Raw genomic sequence first — 19,546 nt, forward strand, 5'->3', positions numbered from 1 at the left:
AGAAGCAACAGTTTCATAAGAAGGGAAGAAATAAATGTCAGGCACAAGCACAACTTTTTCCAGCCTGTCTCTCTCTGCTGTTGAAAACGACTAGTGTTAAGCTAAGGTCCTTTCCCAATACTTAAGTAGCAGAGCCATGTTTGGTCTTCACCATAAATATGCCTTTAATTGGTCCACTCTGCGGAAAGTTATTGTCCCTCCTTGACAGACAGATGTCGTGGAATGCCATCTGTTGAAAGACTAGAAATCCGGTACAGCCTGGGCAAGCTGCCTGTGCTACCACTTCAGGGCATACACAAAACTGAGAGCCAAAATTCTTGCACTTTGAGTGTTCAGTGGCCAGGAAGGGTGCCCGGCTTGAAGTCTTCATGGGTCAGAGCTAGAATCTGTAGCTCACATGCGTGGTTGTAGCATGCAGGAGCTCGGTGTTCAAGTCTCCTGCCCAATGGGGACCAGATGGGCTCGGATATCGTGCAGCAGAGGTGGTAGGCGTGAGCTGCAGGGAGAGAGGAGGGCAGCACCACGGCCCCTGGGCAAGAGGAGCCATGGAGGGTGAACCTAAAGCAGGAATTCCTTTGGTCAGGTTTTCCATGGGGCAAGGGGGGGAGGATACATCGTCTCATTAATCAAAGGTTTTTTTTGTAAGCCCCAGTTAGGAGAGAGCCTCTTCATGAATGGAGACCCCCCCCAGTAAGCTGTTTGCATCTACAGGAAGGTTGCACTATCTCCTCATTATAAAACTGAAAATCAGCAGAAAAAGGATATGGTCTCTGCTTTAGTTTAGGTTTTGTTTTTTTTTTTCTAGAAACAAAGCAGCATGTTTTTAAAAAAAAAACAAAACAGCTCTAGGTAATGGGTGCTAAGATTAGGCTACCCAGCTAACTTTCCCAAAAAAAAAAAAAAAGTTTGAGGGGAGCTGATGCTGCCATGCATCAAGCAGATTAATAAAATGTATTCTAGTTTTAAGGCCAACTTTTCTAGGTGGATCTTGGTTCTTGCTTTTCTCTTAAAGATGACTTTAAAGCAACAGTTCGCTGCTTACTAAATGTGTGTATTCCACAGCTATATTCTATGACAGCTGACTTGTGACTTTTTTGTCTTAAAACATTTCTAGAGATTTTTTGATGCATGCACACTCCTGCCTTGTTGCTTGAATAGCAGCAGCTGAGTTGTGATGCAATGGCACGGAGCAAGGAGAGGATAAAATGAGTTGTCAAAAGGCATTTTGTAACGGGTGATATTGTTAACCACTCTGTATAGATGCCACAGGCATACCACCCATGCCCCATAGAGCGGTTGGGTTCAGCTTTGTGAGGGAGGGTGGCAGAGAGGTGGTACAGGGGCTTGTCACCTACCTTGTTGAAAATCTGGTAAGGGTGAGCTCTGTTACAGATACTTTAAGTCCATACCTCTCCATGGTTTTCCCTCACTTTATTTTACAATCTAGCACTTACTGACTACAATTGTTTTGCCTTGCGTTCTAGCTTGTAACTTACCCTCGATCTTCCTATTCTCACATGTTTTAGGATCCTGCCACTGGCTGTGTGCCAGGTCACTATGGCAGGGATCTCCCTCCCCCACTATCCCCTTCCTCCATCCTTCCAAGCCAGGATTGGCCTACTTCCACCTGAGGTCTGGCCTATGACAAAGCATGGCTTTTTTTTTTACTAGCAGTGGGTGGTCCTGGCATCAAAATTCAGCCACCTACTTGCTCTCACCTCCTCTGTCTCTCTTTTTCCTTCCTGTCTAGCTTTGGCATCTCTCTTGCTACAACAGCCAAAACCTCATTTCCCCCATCGAGCTGCCTCCAGGCAGTAGGTGCATTTTATAGCGAGGGGGGGGTGATGGATTTTGGGCTATATTGTGGGGTTGCCAATTACCATGTCATTGGGTGACTAGGGTGCATGAACTCGTTACCACATTCCTAAATGTTGCTGAATACCCACTGCTCCCATAGGCACATGAAGGAGTGGGTGAATAAGACACTCTTGTTGTGTGCACTTCATGCTATCTGTTGGCAGCCGGTGGTGACGTGGCTCCTAAGATGCCTGCCTTTTTGTACTGGGGGGGCGGCCCAGACAGGCACTATCCTTCCTTTCCTCCCCCTGTCTTGTTTACTAAATATCACTGCCTGCCCCTGTAACAGCAGCTGCAGATACATTATCAGCCTACTTGCATATCTTTTGTTAGCGAAAGCTTTGGCTTTTGTGTACAGCTATGCACAACAAGTCATTTCTAATGGCAGAATCCTGGGAGACTGACATAAGAAACAATAAGGAATAATTCAGCCTCCTAAGTTTACAAAGAATATCTGCAGCGAGAATGAGAGTGCGTCAGTTCAGTCTGAAATTATGCCGGCAGCTGTAACTTGCCTGAGGTACGCTCGTGATGTCCTTGCCTGGGCTTTCCATGCATGTGATGCCTTCCTGGGCTGCAGCTCCAGCGCCCTCCCCCCACCTTCCCCTCCCCCCGGCCCTATCTAACCCCCACCTACCTTTGTCGGCAAAGTCAGCAGGCATAACTTTGTGCACGTCGGCCGGCAGCCCCGTTCCGTCCTCCGGTCCTGGGGGCTGGTCCGGAGGCCTCGACCACGCCCCTGGGCTGGTGCCACGCCCCCGGGCCTGCCCCCGAAACGCTGCGGCACGCCCCCGAAATGCCACGTCGTTTCGGGAACGCCCCGGAACTTACGCACGTCCTGGGGCTTTACGCGCGCCAGCGGCCTATGCAAAATAGGGCGCTGGCGCGCGGGCCTTTTAAAATCCACCCCATAGTGTATATGGATTTCCAGAAAGCATTTGACAAAGTTCCTCTTGAAAGACTTCTTAGGAAATTAGAAAGTCATGGGATATGTAGTAGTGTCCTATTGTGGATTGCAACTGGTTAAAAGAAAACAGAGAGTAGGGTTAAATGGTTAATTTTCCCAATGGAAAAATGTGAATAGTAGAGTGCTCCAGGGATCTGTTCTGGGACCTAATGCTTTTTAATATATTTATAAATGACCTGGACATGGGAACAACAAGTAAGGTTATCAAATTTGCCAATGACACGAAATTATTCAAAGTTGTCAAATTACAAGAAGATTGTGAGAAACTGCAAGAATGCATTGCAAAACTGGGAGACTGGGCATGCAAATGGAAAATTATATTTAATGTAGACAAGTACAAAGTGATACACTTAGGGAAAAGTAACCCAAATCATATCTACATAATGCAAGATTCCACTTTAGGAGTCACCACTCAGGAAAAGAATCTAGGTGTCATCGTTGAAAATATGTTGAAATCTTCTGCTCAGTGTGCAGCAGCAGCAGCCAAGAAAGCAAATAGAAGGCTGGGGATTATTAGGAAAGGAATGGAGAATAAAACAGAGACTAGCATAATGCCTCTGTATTGCTCCAAGGTGTGACCTCATCTTGAGTATTGTGTTCGGTTCTGGTCACCACATCTCAAGAAAGATATAACAGAAAAGGTACAGAGAAGGGTGACCAAAATGATAAAGGGGATAGAAAAATTTCCTTATGAAGAAAGGCTAAAGAGGTTAAGACTCTTCTGCTTGGAGAAGAGATAGCTGAGAAGAGATTTGATAGAGGTCTATAAAATAATGAGAGGAACAGAATGGGTAAATTCAAATTGGTTGTTTACACTTTCAAAAAGTACAAAGACTAGGGGACATGCCATGAAGTTATTAAGTAGTACATTTAAAACTAATAATTAAGCTCTGGAATTTGTTGTCAGAGGATGTGGTGAAAGCTATTAGTGTAGCTGAGTTTAAAAAAGTTTTATAGAAAGTAAACATAGAAATGACGGCAGAAGAAGACCAAACGGCCCATCCAGTCTGCCCAGCAAGCTTTCACACTTATTTTTTTTTCTCATTCTTATCTGTTACTCTTGGCCCTTATTAGTAACTTTTTGGTTCTATTTACCTTCCACCCCCGCCATTGATGTAGAGAGCAGTGCTGGAGCTGCATCTAAGTGAAATATCTAGCTTAATTGGATAGGGGTAGTAACCACTGCAATAAGCAAGCTACTCCCACGCTTATTTGTTTACCCAAAGTTTCTGGAGGGAAAGTCCATTAACCATTATTAAGGTAGAGTTGCAGAAATCCACTGCTTATTTTTGGGATTAGCAGCTTGAAATCTATCTACTCCTTGGGAACCTGCCAGGTACTTGTGACCTGGCTTGGCCACTGTTGGAAACAGGATACTTGGTCTGACCCAGTATGGCAAACCTTATGTCCTTATTGGGTATATGTGTCTGCCATTTTGACATATTTTATTGTTTTGAAAACATTTTAAAATTTTGTATGAGCTCAATTATTGGATGAAAAAATCTTCACAGAGACAGCTGTGTTAGTCTGGTGTAGCAAAAAATGACAGGAGTCGGGAGGCACTTTATAGACAAACTGATTTTTTGAAGCATGAGCTTTTGAGGAAATGAAATGGACACTGTCCTCAAATGCTTATGCTTTAATAAATTGGTTCATCTATAAGGTGCCACCCAACTCCTGTCAATTATTGGATGTTATTCTATTCTTTAGCTATTTTGAAATATTATTTTATAAGTATGGTTTTACTAATATGATTGATTTATATTCCTTGATTGTGTTTGATGAATGATTTATGAGGACTGGTGATGTTTGTTTTTCCATTGTTGCATTGCATGCAGAGTCTGGCTTGTTGCAGTTTCCAGTTCAGTTCCTGTCTACATGTTTTTGTTTATACTTTATGATCTATTTATTCTGAATTTGGTGAGGGTGAATCTGTGTTTTGCAAGTTTAGCTGCGGTGGGGTATTCTGTGTTAAAACGAAGGAGGAGGGAGGAGGCACCCTAATTGTTTGCACAGGGCAGCGAAAATGGGATGGGATGGGAGCCTGTGAGGTGGCAGAAGCTGCTCCTTACTTGGGTGCTGTGGGAAATGGTTGTGGGGCCACTCTTCCCTCCAGCGTGCTAGCTTAGTATGAAGAGCTGGCATGTATCTGAAGGTCCTGTCTGTCCATAATACAGACCGAACAGTGTTTTTTCTTTTTTTTTTTTTAGAAAAGTAGGGCAGCTTGTCCTGGTTGTATTTCACCACAGTCTGGCAGCTGTCAAAATTCTCCCTGTAGAAAAGAAAATAGATGAGATTTTTTTTTTTCTAAGCCAAGACTTCTATTGCACATCTCTCTTTTTCATTCAGCATCTTGGGTTAAAGCACTCTACAAAGGAAAACAAAATACATGGAATATATTTTTTTTTTTTTAAAGACATTTGCATGTGGTGTCCCAATCCAATTAAAGGACTCATTAGCAGGTTTGAAACCTAGAGCCCGGCTGATAAATTATCCTGCCTCTGTACTTCGAGGCACTGAGCGTGATTTACTGTAGAGCAAGTACCCAGGAGCTTCCTCGCCCGAGTGTCTTTACAGTCTGATCAATTCATGCAGGTCATCGTCTGTAATGTTTACCTCCACCAAATTAAATTTTATATTGATCTTTCCGTGAGAAACCACATAATAGATGGATAACCATTACAGCAAACCAAGATTTGCGAGCAGAAAGAAAGCTTACATTGACAAGGCTACGCATGGCTTTGTTTGTATTTTGGGCCTGCAGCCTGCTGAAAGATTCAGAGGCGCTTTTGCTAAGGGGGGGTCCTGCTAATGTCTTGTGGATCCCACCAGTCTTGATGATGGAGTAGCGCGCTGTCGCCAGCGTTTGTGTTAAGTGCGTGCGTTTCTGGTGTGTGTTGTGACCGCACTTACAGCAGAGGCGCGGTGCTGATGTGAGCTTTCCATGGCTCTCACTTTCAGAAACAGAAGGGGAGAATTCGATTTTGAAAGTGGGACCTTCTTTTTTTCTCTTTGGGGGCCCGGCCGTTTCCTCCTGCTCGTTTAGTCAGAACCAGCCTCTTTGGTGCCATCAGCCTTTGTTTACAAGTACACAAGATTCCCGCTCCTCTTTCTACATCTGCCTTCAAACTGGGCCCAGCCATTGCAGTGAGTGTCCTCAGCTGGGGGGGGGGGGGGGGGCCACGGACTGCAGCTCCCTCTGGAACCCGGCTAACGCAGACCCTAAGTCATCGAGTGACACCCGAGACTTCCTTCCCTCTGCAGCCATAGTTGGCCTGGGAAGCAGAGGCCAGGTTCTCCCCATTGGCAGCTCACAGCACTTGCCGCTTGGGCCAGCAGGCCCACCCCAGGACCTTCATGTTTCTCTTATTTAAGCCCCACACCCCACTCCCCCCACCACGGTCTTGACCACCATGACTCGCACCAAGGGTAATTGTTGAGGCTTGTTCTTTATGGCCACCAGGGCTTGCCACGATAGAGTGCACTCACTACACAAGTACTGCCTGTGTTGCTCTTGCGGCGCGCCCAGCCCTGGCTGGTAGGACCTCTCTTCAACCTCCTGGGTCACGAGAGCTGCTGGCCACTGCCACCGATTTTCCAGCTGCCACTGCCACGGACTTGCCTGGCCTAGGGTAGTAGCACTGATTCTCTCACCTCTGAGGACTGGGATCCCGAAAGCATGGAGCTTGGGATGGATCTCCTCGATCCATCCCCCTCCTTCCTATCCCCAAGGATGGCCCTAAGCGGTTGGGGGACACCAGGAGCAGGAGGCTTTTCCTCCCTCTGGGCTGGCAGAGCTGCACTAGGAGAAGGGGAGGCAGATCTACCTCAGTGGCATTGTGAAGGAGTGGCAGTGCCCTCGACTGGATGGGGCCACTTCGGCTATAGACTGCGACTCTAGCAGGCCCGCATTCTGAAGTTAGAAGTGCAAGAGGCAGCACACATCAGAACAATGTGGGCGTGGCATGCCAGTGTGAGGCCATCCCTTGTGCATTGCTCATGCGGACAGAGCCACTTGGGCCAGAGACAGGGAGAAAGCCTGCAGTGCAGGCAGGAGTTTTCTGTCGCTCTGGAGGGCAGATAGATTCTAGGGTTCGCTGTCCATCTCGTAGCTAGGTAAGTATAGTGACGTCGACCTCCCTCATGTGGACCTCCCAATTGCCGGGAGAGCGCAGTCTCCAGCGGTGGTATCAAGAGAACTCAATGAGCACAGGGTCTGCGCCAGCTCATACTCATACGCCCTGCCCTCTGCAGAGAAGCCCGGATGGGATGGGACTACGGTGATGCCTTTGAGCAGCTGACTTGCTCCTTGTGTTTTCTGCATTCTGCTTATGCCAGAGCCCAGGGGTCCACACAGCTACAGAGCCCCAGAATTCTGCCACCTTAGACGCAGGCCCTAGTGAAATCCAGGCCTAGCTGAGCAGGTTCATTGGATTGCCGACTCAAATGGGGGCGGGGTCCTGGGCTTTTTACCCCCTTTTTGGTCTCCCTTTCCTCTTACTTGGAGCTTCCAACTTAACAAATTATCCTTAAATTTAACAAAACCAGACTTCTTGGTATTACAGCACACCTCCGGCTCTGATATTCCTGCCACCCTACTGTGCAATAATGTGCCCCTGTCTGTCTCACATCATGTTAAAAGCCTTGTGGTCTGCTTAGATTCTAGACTTTCTTTCCAACAACAATTTAAGGCGACAATTAGATCTGGCTTTTTAAAATTGTGTCTACTACGAAACCTGAAGCCCTTACTTAATGCCAGTGATTTTCATTCTGTTGTCCAAGCTTTAATTTTACCACCTCTCAAACACTGCAATGTAGAATACTTGGGTCTCCCGGCTGTGGTCTTAAAAGCACTTCAGTTGTTGCAAAATGTCACTGCAAGGCTTTTATCGGACACGCCCATTTGAGAGCGTATTTCACCTGTACTTTACAGTTTGCCCTGGCTTCCGATTCAGTGGCATATAAAGCATAAAATTTCTGTTATGGTATACCACTTACTTCAGATTAACTCTTTTCCATGGGCAAATGCTCTTCTTAAGACTTACACTCCTGCTCGTAATCTGCGATCACAGACTAGAGAATTGTTGGAGGCACCCACCCATAAGCTGGCTCGGTTCCAAGAGACCGGAGAGAGAACATTCACTATTGCAGCGCCATGGATCTGGAGTTTACTACCCGTCCAGCTGCGACAAGAGACGAACGCTAAACAATTCAAGGCTGAACCGAAGACCTACTTGTTCAACCTGGCCTTCACATGACCATTGTGTTCTAGTTGTTAATATCCTAACTGGTATGAAATGCAGTTATTAAGGAAATACATTTTGTTTTTTTATTTGTAGCGTATGGTATGTCTAAATGATTATGTATGTGTTTTTTTTAAATTGTACATTGCCTAGAGTTTGGTACATTTGGTGATCCATACATTTTAATAAACTGTAAACCAGGGCATTAGAGAGGCAGCTGTGGCTTTCTTGGGCTGCAGTACCGTTAAGCAGCTGCCAGGAGGTGTCGTAGAGAATCATCCTCTCTATCCCTTCTTTCCTTGGGAAATGCACGTGATATCTGCAAAATCTTCCTAGCCATGCCCGAGGTGAAGAAGGCGCACACACATCTGCCTGTAGCACTGCCAGGAGGGCCTCGGACCACCTCTCTCACATTCCTGCTTTTTGTAGTTTAGAGCCTTGTCCCTCCGTCTCGATGTTCAGTTTTCATCTGTAAAACTGAACAAACTAACCAAAAAACTCCCAAAGAACATTTTCCCACAGGTGACAGGCAGGTAAGCAGGATGTCCTCCTCAGGCTTTTGCGACTTTGATTTGCTTCATGCCCTCTATTATTAGCTGGCCCGGGAAACGCTCTCTTGCTCCACTGAACATTACATTACCTTACAAACGCTGGAGAACAACAACGATGTCTTATTGAAGCAACATTGTAGTATTTTTCCAGAAACAGATTTTGTAGAGGCGCTGGGTAAAAATAGATCACTGGCAGCTCGTTTGCCTTAGAACACACAGCATTGTTAGTGAGTGTCAGGAAAGCTACCTGATGCTGTATACTTTGGCAATAAAATATCTGTTTAATAGCCCATACTGGCTTATAATTGCTGTAGCATTAGGGTGCCTTTGCTAACAGTTTGATATGATGTAAAATGATGAGCACTGCCCTGTTACTAAAATCAGATCTCACAATCTGTAACTCTGCATTCAGAAGTGTTTCTATCACTGTCCTCAGAGGAAAAAAAAACTCTTTTGAAACCAGGGACCAGAGAGTGTTATTTATTTCTGACCTCTTAGAAAGAGATTGCATAGACTACAATATCACGAAAATTGTTTCCCCTCCTTATCTGCATCCCCCCACCTCAGAGAGCACGCTGGGGGGAATCCCCTGTGGCTGGGGGGAATCCCCCGTGGCCAGAGGGAAGATGAGCTCAGCAGTTCTCCATGGCCAGTAGGGCTCACCGGGCTAGTGACATCTGTCACCCCTGCAGCGTTTCCGAACCCTGCTGGCCCATTCAGAAAGAAGACTTGAATATGAATCCCGGGTCTGGTCCATGACAGAAACATTGTAAGTCAGTAAGTGTGGGCTATTGTATCATCTGTGTCCTCCTGGCATCCCATGTTTGCTAATATTTCATGTCACACAAAGGCATCCTCTCCACTCTCACTGCAGCATTCATTTGTGGTGCTTGGCTCTTTAATAATTCTTCCTTGGCCTTGTACAAGTGATGACAGAAAACTAGCAACAGGGACGGGACGGTGACAGTCCCAAGCTCTGACAGCAGATTCTCTGCATGCTTAACCGGGGCAACCACAGAGCCTGGGAAAAGGTTGTGCTATGTGTCCCAAATAAAACAATTCTCATTTGATGCCCTGCCTCCCCGCACTTTGGCAGATCACCCCTCTTGTATCGCCTGATGCTTTTTCACGCATCTGCCACCCGACCCTTCGTGGATTATTGAATTATCCTAGGCGTTCTGACTTAGCCTGAGCAGTTGCTGGACTGCTACTACCGACATAAAAACGGAAAAATAATTTAGCAGGTGAGAATGTGCTTCATTGCATGTAGTCGGTGTACATTATTTTGAATTGCACATTATTAGGATTAGTTTGCTTCTCTGTGCTATGCCCGCCTTGCATTTTAAGTTGCCATCTTGTGTTTGCCTTTGGATTTAATTCCTCCTCAATAAGGCATAGTGAATTGTTTATTTATGTATTGTATGGTTCTGTGGGGGGTGGTCCTATCTGGGTAAATGTACTACCCCATGGCACAATGGCCAAAACCAAACCTCCAACACACTTTCTCATCCTACCTAGGAGATGTTTTCAGAAAACCACCCCAGGTTCAACACCCACAGGAAGGAGGATGGGTTCCTGGATTCCCTTAATGCAGAGTTTGTTCAGCCTAGGGCCTGCCACTTCCACCGTCACCAAGTTGAATCTAAGCCCTACAAGTTATGCAAGTATTAAGGGACTCTGAGTGCTGAATGGGCCCGAGTTTGCTGTGGCAGGGTATTGTCAGGAAGTGGCCAGGGGGCGATGATCTTCTTTGAATTTCCTTACTCAGTCAGGGTCAGGAAGTGCAAGAAGTCTTCTCCTGGGGAAGCTTATGAAGAAAAGTAAACTAGTTTTCCACCCTGAAACCCTAGCACTGAGTAAGCCTAGAAGGGATAGTAACATAGTGATGATGGCAGAACAGAACCAAATGGTCCGTCCAGTCTGCCCAGTCAGCTTCTTACGGTAGTATCTGCTGCGCCGTGCAGGTTACCCCCATGTTTCTGCTCTGTGCAGTATTCCCAAGCCTTATGAGAACCCATAAAAAAATGTACTGCTAGCAACATTTTTACTGGGTGATGACTTCCTTTTTGGAAGTAGGTAGGAGAGATGTAGAATAAAAATAAACGCTTTCCTCATGCCAGGGTGGCCTTTGAAAGTCAGATTCCTAGTGCAAATGTCTTGAGAGGAGTCTTCCATGTTACTGCATGTATAATATATCTGTGCAAGCAGCAAGGTCAGATCAACTTTACCCGTCCAACAGAATGGTTCATTGGCCATTGAAGCAATTTGCCTTTGGCCCAGTGTCTTACAACACACTTGAGGCATATTGTAATTGTTACAGTCAGTAAATCATTCAATGCAGTGTATTAATGGTTAATTATAAACCTAACAGCATGTTAAAATATGAATAATGTGTGCCAGCCAACACTCCAGCAGCACAGTCAGTACTGAAACTCCTTTAGAATATGAAAAAAAAAAATCCTTTTTATGAGTTCTTTGTATAGCTTATAATGACATGAAGAATGCTGTTAAATCAGACATTTACGATGCTAGTGTTGCATGTCCTACTCTCCCTTTATTCCCCTGGAAATGCTTTCTCAGTGGCCGGTGTGCCCAGCACCAGACAGACAGTGCTTAAATGTCTACTGATTCTTATTTCGGAAGCGGGTGTTGCCAACAGCGCACTTTCTTGGGCAGAGTTCAATGGACGGAGCCCCCCTGATCTTGAAACCTCTTGCATAGCATTAGAAGCATGGATAGGAGAGACTGAGCAGAACGCCTGCTCCATCCTGGGAAGAGCATCTCAGGCCTTGCAGCTGAACGTGAAAGGAAAGGACAGAGGCTGAGCTAACCCCATACTTCATATTTTCATTGCTCAAATTCCCTCTGCCTGGGTCGCAATTTGCTTGACAATTGATATTAGTGAAGATGTTTCCTTAGACATAACACTAAATTTACATTTTTCTGTATCCCATAGTCATGACGCCGAGTTCGTTTTGCCCTTGACAAATGAGCTTTCAGCACAGATTCCTAACTGTGCCTTGGCCCTTGGGTGGCTCTCGTCTTCCTTTCCAGTGACACGAGAAGAACTGGAGCTACGCTCAGAGTACAATCAGATTTCTCATTTTGGAAACTTACAGCAAAATACTGTAATGACCGTGGTAATTCTCCTGCAAGGGCTTTGGTTCGGCCCCGGTCTTGCTGTTGGAACACTGAAAACTATTTGTAGATGCTCACGGAAACGGATCCCGCGCTCATTTCCTGGCTGAACTCTCTTCCTCCCTCGGTGTGGCTCCATAGGGCAGGGCGCTGATGCCGCATTAGAAAGGAGGCAGTACCAGTGGGCATATTTAGGGCAAAGGAGAAGCACAGCGGGCACACAATTTTCAGATGTTCCTGTGCTCTATTCTGCCCCTCCTCCGTGGCCAGCAGGCACAAAGTGCACGACGGCATTTTAACGCACACACCTTGCGCCTTCTTCGTTTCAAAAAAGGGTGAAGTATATGGGTGGCTCTGTGAAGAGAGCAGGTCAAAGCTGCCCACCTGCTCTGCAACTACGGGGCCGATTGGAAAGGATCAATGGAATTTGCACTATTTTGTTCCGATAAATCTTGAGCTTCAGTAGAGTTTTAGATGTCTCCGAAGCTCCCAGACGTGGGTTTGCTGCTGGGTGCTCCGAGTTACCTTTCCATGATCAGGTTTTGAGCGTCCACAGTAAAGACCGTTGTCGTAAATCCCGTGCAGCAAGATTTCCCTCACCCTCCAAAAAAAAAAAAAAGGCACACGCCAGATTCTTACAACGTTGTTCATGTCATGAAAGTGTTGCTTTTCACACAGGCTTGAACCCATCAGTGGTTCCTTTTGCCTTCTCCTCTATTAAAAGAGCTATCGATATAAAAGCAAGACTCTCCGAGGGACAGGTTTCTCCCTTGCCGTGAGTGTTAACTAGATAAGAGGCAGCTCAAGGAGCACAGCTCCTCCAGAGAAATTCACTTGCCGGATTTATCATGGCTATCAACCTTTTCTTGTGCTTAGAGGAGCAATGGGAAAAGTCTCTGGCCATGCTTTGATGCAAAATTCCATATTCTGGACAATCCAATGTAGAAAGACATAAAAAAAAACAACCTAGTAAGACCTGCAAGAGACTTGCTGTCGCTTTTCCTCCTTGTTGGAGGTCATTAGAAAGGGGAAGCTGCCGGATGAGCACTGTTAGGCCGATGTAATATGATTGCGTAAAAAACGTGTGTCTAAACTGGGCGCACATTTTTTTTTAATGCATGAACATCTACCTCTCCTAGGCACTCGATGCAATAGGAAAATGAGCTGCCCTGCTAAAAGGGATGTGCATCGGGCACCCAGGAGAGTGGCTGTGAGTGCAGAACAACCTGGCCAGAGCTCCCCACCCCCTCCCCCGACAGAACTGTTCCCGATTGGTCCTTTCACTGGCATGTGACAGTGAATGGACCAATCGGCAGTAAGTGAAAGAGTAAATAAATTAATATTAAGTGTCGGGCCAGAACTTGGGGATGCTGCTTTCTGTGGTTCCTGCTACTGTATGGCAATGATACTAATAGGAGGAATCACAGAAAGCAGGATTTTTTTTTTTTCATGAGCCCTTGAGCCAGGCAAGCTTTAATGCCTGCTCCCGGGCAGGTGTTAAATTTGCTGCGTTAAAATGGGCACCTTGGCTGCACAACAATTTTTGGCATTGCAGAGTAATAGATAATAAATATCCTCATTTCCATGGAATTTGCATGTGATGAGTGCTATTAGCTACGTGCTCGATTGCACGTGCATTGTGGACATGCTAATCCCCGTATTGCATTGGGTGTTAAGTCTAGCGTGTCCAACCATGTGTTAAGAGGCACGCTGACCTGAGCACCTGATATTGCATTGGCCTGCTAGTGATATAGGGCAGTACTTTTCAACCTGGTCTTCAGGGAACGCCTGGCCTGTCTGGTTTTCGGGATACACCTCATGAATATGCATGCGATAGATTTGCATCCATTGGAGGCAGAGCATGCAAATCTATCTCATGTATATTCATGAGGGGCATCCTGAAAACCTGACTGGCCAGGTGGTCCCTAAGGACTGCTTTGAGAACCACTGACGTAGGGCGTGCTATAGTGCGGGGCTTCCCAACCCTGTCCTGGAGACCTCAAAGCTGGTTGGGTTTTCAGGATATCCACAATGAATATGCATGAGATATATTTACATATACGTAGTCTCCGTGATATGCAAATTTAGCTCATGCCTATTCATTGTGGCTATCCTGAAAACCCAACTGGCTGTGGGAATTCCAGGACAGGCTTGGGACACCCTGCAATATTGTGTGTGGATGCAGACATGCAGAGCAGGTTGGGCACGCTAAATGTGCAGGGTCAGACATTTTGAAAAATATAGTTTGAAAGGAAAATTCTTGGATTCACAGAGTATGAGAAAATAGCAATACATATATATATCATATATACGGTATATCAGCCCAACTGATGGGACGTTCGCACTAGTCTCAGTACTATTCATATGTATTTTACCTCTAGTTAATTTTTGTCTTTCTACTTCCTGGCTACTCTAGCCCCCAAGTTCAATCTCCTTGTTATATGTAACTTTGCTTCGGCTCTCCTGTTTGGTTAATTAGTTAATCCCCTAAGTTCCATGTAAACCGGTCTGATATGAATCCCTTCATGAAGACCGGTATAGAAATATGTTAAATAAATAAATAAATATAGCTGTAAAAAAATTAGGAAAATGGGAAACAGAACTTTATCTGAGACTCAGATTTCAAACCGTAACTTTTAATGGATTCCTCCTTTACAATAATCTTCCATCTGCCCTGTGCTCGGTACTCTGTTCTTTCCTCTTCTTGCTTTGTACCCATTCCCCTGGTGCTATCCTTCCTCTTTTCTCCATCTCCTGTCGCTTCTGTGCAGGCTCAGCTAACCTTTGCCTCTCGCTGCCCGCCAGCTCTGTGCTTTCCCTTCCTTTTCCTGGAGCTGAATATGGAAAGGCAGAAGTCTTGGTCTCTTACTCTCTCAAGCCTCTCTGTTAAGCTGGCGCCTACATTTTTATTAAGGCACTAACAGGTCATCACTTAATGCAAGTTTTTAATTTGTTCACGTATCACAGCTATTGCTAAATCATTCACATTCTCTTAATAATGATCACCACTAGAGTACATCCACCTCTTCCTAGTTTAGCACTGAGCTCCTGACCCTTTGTCTGCTTAAAAGAATGGCTTAAATCTTTCACATTGTTCTTGTGCAATCATTTAATCTTCCTCTGACATCCCTCCTGCTCACTGCACACACAACACAGGCTTGTCCTGAGTCACCCACACTCTTATATTCTCTCCTGTTACTTTTGTGGCTTCTCTCTGACTGCTCTGTATAGTGGAACAGCCTCCCTCGTGGTAATATTGGTAAGAGAGATGGCAGCTGGATGAAACAACTAGGGAACTGGGCAAACACTCTTATGCAAACATTAGGATTGCTTCTCCAGTAGTACAGGTGAGCATGGTAAACTCAAAACTGAGTAAGTATATAGGAACATAAGGAGTGCCAGACTGTAGGAGACTATCCAGGCCAGCATCCAGCCAGTGGCCAATCCGGGTCTCGTGAAGGAAGTAACCAGCAGAGCCTCATGGGGAAATCCATCCCCTGTTGTTCAGGGCACTCCCAGTTCCCAGCAGTAAGCGTTTATTAACAGAATGAGAATGCGCAATGACCCTCAAAAACAGAAACAAAATATAAACGTCCCATTCTCACCCCAATCATGTCCTCACTGTAAAGGGGAGGCTGCCTGCCTTCTAGGCCCTTGAGGTTTAGACTCTTGACCAAACAGTCTCCAGAAACTGACTTGCCTTCCAACTTAACTCTTTACTGAAGTAAAATGTCTTTCCTTATGAGGATCTGACAAACAATCCATTCCCTCTTTCATAGTCCAAGCAGAGATATGCTGATGATGCTTGGGAATGGTTTTATTTGAATGCTGTGTTGTATTTTTTTTTTATTTTTGATGGCTATGTTGTATTTGTTGCTTGTATTGTTTTATTTTGATAGTTATGTTGTATTATAATGTGTGACCCCCAGCCCGGTGTGCCTGTCCTGCACGGGGGTGAGGCCATAAATGAATTTGTGTTTCTTTGGGGCTGGAACCACTCACCGGCTGGCTCCTTCACAATCTCTCTTTACCTCCAGGGCTGGATCCTTTGACGGGCAGGAGGGAAGATTTACTTCCAGGACCCAATGTGACAGGGGTACCCTTCTGACCCATTCCCTTCTCCCTTGTGCTCCCTAGGGAGAGGGGTCTTGTCCTTGTAGTGGGTTCAGTGAGTGCGAAATAAATACTCTGGTGTCACTGTGTTTAGTGTCCAAAATTAAGGTCTTTACTGTTCAAACACCAGTGATGAATGGCACAATAAGTCAGGACTCTATCTGTGCAGGAGTCACATATCAGGGCCAGGGGAACATCCACTCTCCAGGGCTTGCTTAAGTGGGCAGGGTCTCTGGTCAAAAAACCCCCTTCCAACCTGATAAAAATGGTAACGAGTCTATGGCACAGAGAGTAGATCTTCTCTCTCTCTCCCTATGGTGAGGAAACAGCGGATGGGTGTCCTCGGTGATTTTTGGTTGCCTGTACGCACAGGTAGCAGATCTTCTGGATCACTTTGGTTCTTTCACAGTCTCTTTATTTCTTCTTTCTGGATCCCTGATGGGAGGGATCCCGTTTGCTTCAAACAGGAAGGAAGGGCAGCGAAAACCTCCTCCTGGATCTTGATATCAAAGAGCTTTCAACGGCTTCAGTGTTCCTAAGGGCACTGGGCCAGTGCTCAGAAGGGTCAAGACTTGTGTGCGCCTGTGGGAACCTTCAAAGGCTGTTGAGGAATTTTATAATAATGATAACAATATTAGAATATGTTCCAAAAATATCAATGTAACCTTGAAATTAATACAATTTATTTTAAAGCTTAACTGTTTTTAGAAGATTCAATGAGAAAAGGTTGGCGTCTTTAATAAATCTCATCAATATATTTTACATGAATGGGCTGCAGCTAAGAATCAACATGAAAAAAAAAAATCATCCTGCCTAAGGCAAAAAAAAAACCAAACCCAAAACTCCAAGACGGGGATTCTGCCAGTGTCAGGTCTGCAAATATTAATTCCTTTGACAGTTTAGAGGGCACACATCCTGCTTGGCACTTGATTTCGCTGTTCTAGGAAACAGGGCTGCATTGTGGGCTTCTCACACATGCAGCCAAGAATATGAGTTCATTCAGCTCACGGGGCAAACATTCGCGGCTCCCCATGTGAGCCTGAGCACCGTGTGACTGACATTTCTCAGATGGGAATGAGGAACGAGGAGGGGAGAAACAGAAGTGTTCCATTATTCCTGGAATGCAAAACTCCCACATGGAAGACGCAGGTTACGTGAATACGCCGATGATATAGGAGAGGAAATGCAGTAAACCAAACGAGCCCAGTCTGAGGGGAAGCCATCCTGAACACACATGGGGAGGGTAGGCAGGGCCTCGCGTCATCATATCATATTCAGGGCAGGATATTCGCTGGTGCAGCCGCACCTTTCACTATATCAGACTATCTTAAAGTTAGCCGAATAACTTTGTCGGCTGACTTTAGGATTACTCTATGGCATGACCAGAGTTGGACATGACCACTTATCCTGGAATGCTCGCACATTATCCAACTCCATTTTTGTCAGATAATGAGTTATCTTGCTAAAGTTTTAGCCAGATAAGTGGCTGAAATATTCAAAAGTCAGCATTTACCCGAACAACTGAACAGTTATCTGGCTAATTGAGCTGAATATGGACTCCTCAGTATTTGTCTAACATTAAAAGAATAAAACGAGGCTTTTATCAGTGAACCATTCAGGCAAACGGTAATGTCTTCATCATCCTCACACGGACCCTTGCAGTGCTATCAATCCTTGACTGTAGCAGCCAAGGCCATGTGCTGAGACGGAGCGTGTACATGGGGCTCATTACTCAGTAGGAAGCCGTGGAGCTCAGCAGTACGGGGTCCATTTACTCCAGAAAATGGACACAGGCTGGGATGAGCGTTTTATCACGTGGCTTTGCACCCAGCACAACTGCACAACTGCGCTGCAGCTTAGGGTTCATGTGGAGATCCTGTGTTGCTCTGGTCCTGGAATATTTCTCAAATGTGCAGCTTTTCCCTTACGACAGAAAGAGATCATTGTATTTTTTTCTTAGTCATTGACAAATACCCATTAATTCTACTTTATAGTTCTGTCTTCGTAAGAGAATAAATCATTTTAGTATCATCTTCTTTTAACTGTTCTATCCCTCTACATTGCATCAGCCACATGACGTGTGAAAATGAATGTATATAACATATTTTAAAAGGAAAAGCAGGTATTGCGCTGGCTTCCTGTTGAAAGTAGGGGGCCACAAAGGAGTTTGGTGGCCAGGCCCTGCTCGGGGACCGCAGGGGGTTCTGGCTCGCTGGCTCCCTGTGACTGGCACGCAGCTCTTTTTCTCCTCTGGCACAGCGAATCAGCCTGGGTTCCCTCTCTCCTCTTGTACTGAAGAGCACCCTGGAGGTTTGGGCCCCTATGAGATGAAGACAGCATGGGCGGACACTGCAGGAGCAGAGCAGGACAAGGGGCGGCAGGTTATAGAAATATTAAGCGTGCGACAGTGAGGGGACTCACCGTTTGCATTAAGCTGGGCCGTGAAGCCCCATTAGAAAGCTACACGCAAATAATGTGCTGAAGCAGAGAGGGGGATGGCTGAGCTTTTACTGTGGACGGAGAGCACGGGTACCCGAGCATGTGCCATACAGCGATAAGTCTCTGGCTTGTGCATCTGAAAGGGGGGGAGACAAATCCACACTTTCAGTTTGTAAGATGGATTCAGCTGTTACTCCTCAGTAACCCGCCGCTCATTCTCACTGCTTGCTTGGAAAGCAGCTTCAAACCGCTGAAATCCACACCACTGCTGCTCAGTTGCTTTTATATTTCAAAGATAACACCTTGCATTTGGAGGTTCTTTGTATTTTTTTTTGCTCTATCAGGTACAAAACCTGCATTTAAAATGGAAAAAATAGATCTGTTACTGATTGCCCAAGAAATGATGGTAGACATGGCAGCAAAATATCAGTGGTGATTAAAAATGTTTACACTTACATTGAGTTGTTTGGGTTTTTTTTTTTAATTCTTTATTTTGAAATTTTGAAATTATACCCAAGATATCACACTTGTACAGAAAGTAAGTTGTCGTCGTCACAGAAGTAATAAAAAAAATAAATTATATAACAATTACATTCTAAATTCATTGTTTCCAACAACAAAATTATAAGAAAATTAGAGGGGGGGTGGCAGAAAAGAGCATCAAATAATAGGTAATTTATACATTTTTTTCCCTGGATTTACAAAACAAAGTCAATACCCAATAGTGCTATAGCCATTTCTTTTTACATTGCTGAAGCAGTAATAGGAGTTTCCCGGGAGGATGACCGTAAAAAAGCCCTGAGCTGGTCTGGTTCTAAATATACATATTTTGTACATTCCTATATCTTATACAACATTTTGCAGGATATTTTCATACAAAGCTTGCGCCTAGCTGAATGACCTCTGATCTCATTGAGAGAAACTCCTTACGTCTCAACTGAGTTACTTTTATAACGTCCGGGTAGATCCAAATAGGATGACCAAAAAAGGATACCTGCCTATCTCTTAGAAATAATTTCAATATATGATTTCTTTCAGAGAGAAAGCGAATGAAATGCGCATAGGCTTCCTTCGATTAATCTCTGAATCCAGTGAGGTTTCAAGAAAGTTTGTTAAGTCCAATTTTCCTACTTGAGGCCCAGCTAAATCTTGCTCCGTTGTTAGCTCTCTTTGCTGTAAGTAATAAGCCTTGACGATAACTGGTGTCTCTGCTTCTGGAATCTTAAGAAGACGATCCA

This window comes from Rhinatrema bivittatum, chromosome 4 (assembly GCF_901001135.1).
Source record: "Rhinatrema bivittatum chromosome 4, aRhiBiv1.1, whole genome shotgun sequence".
NCBI lineage: Eukaryota > Metazoa > Chordata > Amphibia > Gymnophiona > Rhinatrematidae > Rhinatrema > Rhinatrema bivittatum.